Below are 5,651 nucleotides of genomic sequence, written 5' to 3' on the forward strand. Positions count from 1 at the left end.
TTATGAGTCGGTTCCGACTCAATGGCACCTGACAACAACAACAACAACTGCCATGAAAAGCAACAGTTTATATTATAATTGTGATGATAAACTATAAATGAAAATAAAGGATCTTAATAACACTTAAGGGGAAATTACATTTTACATAGTGATCGTGAGTGTGCAATGTTACCTATAATCTCATTTCTCACTCATGCTGGAAGGAGGAAATAAGCTCAATATGCACCTGATACAAACAGGGATTCATGAGCTCGCATCATCTCTGGCAATTTTGTTGATAACCCACCTGAGAGAATCTATTTGCTTTCAAAATGCTAACCTTACAGAGACTGGGGAAGAAATTAAACATAACTGCCTACAGGGGATGTTTTCCAAACAAACTCTCTGGAGAATATTTATATCACTAACATAGTCTGTGGGAGTAAGATGAGACTTTCTGCTCCTGTAAATAGTTAGTCTCCAAACCTTATTTTCTATAAGTCAGAATTGACTTGATTATAGTAGGTTTAAATACATTTATTTTGTTTAAATTGCATATTTTGTCAAAGTTATATTCTTTAAAATGAATTATTTTCTCAAAAATATATTTAAATAGTATATTTTGCTCAAAATTTCCAATTTCTAGAATATCCATTAACTTATTCTTCTTAGTGATCTTCACTTCAATTCAGAATAACAGCAACCCTATAGACAACAGAACAAAATACTTCCCAGTCCTGTGCCATCCTCACAAGTGTTGTTACTTTTGATCACATTTCATTTGCCACTATGCTAATTCATCTTGATGAGGGTCTTCCACTTTTTTTCTGGCCCTCCAATTTGGAAGTCGTGTTAACCTTTTCTATGGTTTGTTCCCTCCTGATAACATGTCCTAAGTATAAAAGACAAAGTCTTGCCATCCTGACTGAAAGGAACTTGCAGTCTAGCACATTAACCCATAGCACGACACCAGGTCAACTCTATTTCAGGTGGCATCTCTTCTCCATTCATATTTTGAGTGCTTTCCAACCCGAGACACTCATCTTCAAGTATAATATTGGTCAATATTCTGCTGCTGCTCATGATTTCAACATCCAACACTATATCTGACAATGTTCCAGTGTGCTACTCATGGGTTTAGCATTGGCTTCAGAAGGAGCTCTGGTAGCACAGTGGTTATGAATTGAGCTGTGAACCCACGGTCAGCAGTTTGAAACTACCAGCTGCTCCATGGGAAAAAGATGAGGTTTTCTTCTCCCATAAAGATTTACAGCCTCAGAAACCCTGTTCAGGGTCCCTTTGGGTCGGGACTGACTCGATGGCACTTAACAACAACAACAACAACAACACTTCAGAAGTGGCCCACCTCTCCTTCTTCCTACTTTGTCTTAGTCTGGAAGCTCTGATAAAACCTGCCCAACTTGGGTGACAGGACTGGTATTTAGATGACTGCTGGTATGGTTTTTAAACCAACTTTATTTGGCTTCATATAATTTTTATAATTTATTCCTATTAAAATTTTTAGGCATAATTCTTATAAATTAATTATTGCCCTAGAAGAATCACCCCACTATTATTTAAATTCATGCACCAGGAACTAAAGCCAGTGATGATGAAATTGAAGACTTCTACCAACTTATTCAGCCTGAAATTCATCAAACATGCACTCAAGATATTTTGATAATTACTGGTGATTGGAATGTTGGAAACAAAGAAGAAGAATCAGTATTTGGAACATTTGGCCTTGGTGATAGAAATGATGCTGGAGATAGCATAATAGAGTTTTGTGAGTCCTTTTTTAAACAACATAAAAGACAGTTGTACACATGGACTTCACCAGATGGAATTCACAGGAATTGAATTGACTACATCATGGGAAGAGATGGTCAAAAAACTCAGCATTATAAAAAAATTAAGACTAGAGACTGACTGTGAAATGGACTATGAATTGCTCATATCCAAGTTCAGACTGAAGCAGAAGAAATTTAATACAAGTCCACAAGACCAAAAATATGAACTTGAACATATCCCACCTGAATTTATAGACCCTATCAAGAACAGAGTCCTGGTGTGGTGCTGTGGGCTAATGTGTCAGACTGCAAAGTCATTTCAACTACAAGGTCAGTGTTTAAGTTCACTAACTGCTCCTTGGAAACCCTATACAGGGTCACTATAGTTTGGAATTGACTTGATGGCACTTAACAAAAACAACAACAACATCAAGAACAGATTTGTTTCATTAGAAATTAGTGGTTGAAAACTATAAGATCTGTGAGATGACAACAAGAACATCATACAGGAAGAAAGCAAAATCATATAAAAGACACAACATAAAGAAAGATCAAACCGAATGTCAGAAGAGACTGAAATTATTATAATGAAATGTGCAAAGGCCTAGAGTAAGGAAACCACAAGAGAAGAACCTGCTCAGCATTTCTCTAGATGAAGGAAAAGAAGAAAAACTTCAAGTCTTGACTAGCAATGTTTAAGTATTCTATGAGCACAATATTCAATGATGTAGAAAGCTTCAAAAGAAGATTAAAGGAATGCACAGAGTTACTGTAGCAAAGAAAAATAGTCAATGTTTAAGCCTTTCAAGAGGTAGCATATGATCAAGAAACTATGGTACTGAAAGAGGGAGTCCAAGCTGCACTGAAGGTATTGTTGAAAACAAAGCCTCCAAGAATTGACAGAATATGAATTAAAATCTCTCAACAAAGTGAAATCACATTGGAGGCGCTCATACCAAGAAAGTAGGGGGCAAGAAATCAAATGAAAGATTGGATTAGGGAAACCTGCTCCACAAGACCTCTTTAAAGTGTTCAAGAGCAAATATGTTAATTTGAGGACTAAGATGCACCTAACATAAACAAGGATATTTTCAATCATCTCAAATGTATGTGAATGTTGAACAATTATTAAAGAAGATCATAGAAGAATTTATACATTTGAGTTGTGGTTTTGTAGAAGAATATTAAAAATATCTTGGACTGCCAGAAGAACAAACACATATTCATTGAAAAAAGTATAGCCAGAATGCTCTTTAGAGGCCAAGATGGAGAGATCGCATCTCTCATACTTAGGGCATATTATCAGGAGGGTCCAGTCTCTGGAGAAGGATCTTAGCTTGGTGTAATAGAGTGACAGTAAAAAAGAGGAAGACCCTTACGAGATGTAATGGCTTAGTGGCAGCAGCAATAGACTTAGTGTAACAAAGATCGAGAGAATGGCACAGGACTAGGCAGTGGTTTTTACTGTTGTGCACTGGGCCACTAGAATGCTCCTTTCAAGCAAGGATGCTGAGATTTCATCTCTTCTACTTCAGTCATGTTATCAGGAGGAACAAGTTCCTAAAGAAGGACATTATAAAAAGAGGAATAGCTCCAATGAGATGGTTGACAAAGTGGCAGAAGCAATGGGCCAGATAATTGTGAGCATGGTGTAGGTCTTCACAGTGCTTCATTCTGTAGTGCTTGTGGTTGCCATGAATCACAGCAGACTCTAGAGCACATTACAACAACAGCAAGCAGGTCTATGACGGACTTCAAAATAGTTGCCTCCATGAAATAGGTAAACAGTTAGAGCCCATAGTAAAAATAAATAAATAATAACTTACCTCCCACCATCTCCAGAATACTGCTCAAAGCTAAGAATCACCAACGTAAGTGAAATTGAAAGGACTTGAGTAAAGATGGGGTGTGAGGGATAAGAGCTGAAACACAAGACAAACAAAAAAATCTATGAAAGCCCTACTAACACCTGTTACCCTTTTAGGAAGTATCCCTTGTATTCAAATAGATCCTGCTAGTCCCTATAGACTAGGCGGTGAGAGCTAAAATCACACTTAGGACAAATGCCTATTGGGGGACCAGAGACACAAAGCAAAATTTGTAATACATCAGTGTAAAAGAAACAAAGAAGTTCCAAATTTAATTAATGCAGAAACTAAATATATCCTTATCTCTGGAAATGCTGAGTGGTTTCAATATATTCCAAGGTGAGAGTCTTTGTAAGAAAATTCCATCTACTAAAAAAAGTAGTGACAGTCCTAAGTATAACATCTCTGAAAAAAACAAAACAAAACAAAATCTATTAATGGAGACGTGACAAAAAGGCTGCATTATCCCTGGTTAGTGCACCTGGATAGCATCTGTTTAGCTCCATCTGCTCAAGACCAGTTTGTCTTAACCTGAGAGGAACATCAATGGGCATTAAACAAAGTTTATCTTATTGATGGCCAGATGTAAATGACTATATAAGAAATAGACAGCTCATCTCCAAGTCATGGAACAAAATCACATGAGAGGAGAAAAGGCATTGAAGTTTATATAATGCTATATAATTGCTATCATGTTATTATTACATTCCTTTAAAATTTGTGAATTAATACTATTAAATTCCTTTAAAATTTATAAATATTCATGATAGATAAGCAGAATTAGAACTATTGCTTTATAATTTATATTTGGATAATACTGTGCCTGATTGATTTCCAAATAATATGTCAATGTTCCTTAAACCATGTTTCCCCTAATGTAGGCTTCTCTTTTAAAGAACATTTCTTAGTACAGAGTCACCTGCACTTAAAATCCTCCACTGTTAAACATAAAAATAATAATAACTAGTACTATGACTGGTGTGGTATTTTTGGATAAGCAATGGACTGTTGATGTTATTTATTAGTCCAGTGGTGAGGATTTGTGTTTCCTTTACTTTGAGTTGAAACCAATTATGAAGGTTGCAGTCTTTTTTAAGACTATAGTAAGTATGTTAAGCCCTCGTCCTCTTCATTTTCAGCAAGCAAGATTGTATCATCTGATATCACAGATTGTCAATAAATCTTCCTCCTATCTGGAACCACATTCTTCTTCATATGATCCAGTTTCTCTGATTATTTAATTAGCATACAGATAATAATAAGTGTGGTGAAAGAATACTACCATGGCTCACAACTTTCCCGATTTTAAACCATTCATGTGTCCTCTTGTTCAGTTTGGATGACTGTTTTAAATCTACATGCAAGTTCCTCATGAGCACAACTGTGTTCTGAAATACCAAGTTTTCACAACGTTATCCATAGTTTGCCATGATCCATATAGTAGAAAGTCTTTGCATAGTCAATAAAGCACAGGTAAACATCTTTCTGATATTCTCTGCTTTCAGATAAGATCCGTCTGCTATCAGCAAAGATATCCCTAGTTCCAAGTCATCATCTGAGTCTAGTTTGAACCCTGTCAATGTATTGATCAATGTGTTTTTTAATTATCTTTAGCAAAAATTTACAGGTATGTGATATTAATGATATTGTTCAATGATTTCCTCATTCCTTTGGGTCTCCTCACTTTAGAATGGGCATAAGTATGGATCTCTTCCAATCAGTTAGTCAGGAGCTATCTTTCAAATTTCTTGACAAAGATGAGTGAGTGACTCCAGTGCTGCACCAGTTTATGGGAATATTTCAATTTATATTCCGTTAATTCTGGGAGCCGTGTTCTTTGCCAATGCCTTCAGCGTGTCCTGGATTCGGTGCCAGTGGATCTTGGTAATATGTCTTCTGCATTAGGTACCAGTGGATCTTGGTAATATGCTACTTCTTGAAAGCTTTGAACATCTATCTTTTTAAAAAAAATTTGCAGTGATTCAGTGTGTCCCTTCCATATTCTTTTGATGCA

Source organism: Chrysochloris asiatica, unplaced genomic scaffold (assembly GCF_000296735.1).
Source record: "Chrysochloris asiatica unplaced genomic scaffold, ChrAsi1.0 scaffold00011, whole genome shotgun sequence".
Taxonomy (NCBI): Eukaryota; Metazoa; Chordata; class Mammalia; order Afrosoricida; family Chrysochloridae; genus Chrysochloris; species Chrysochloris asiatica.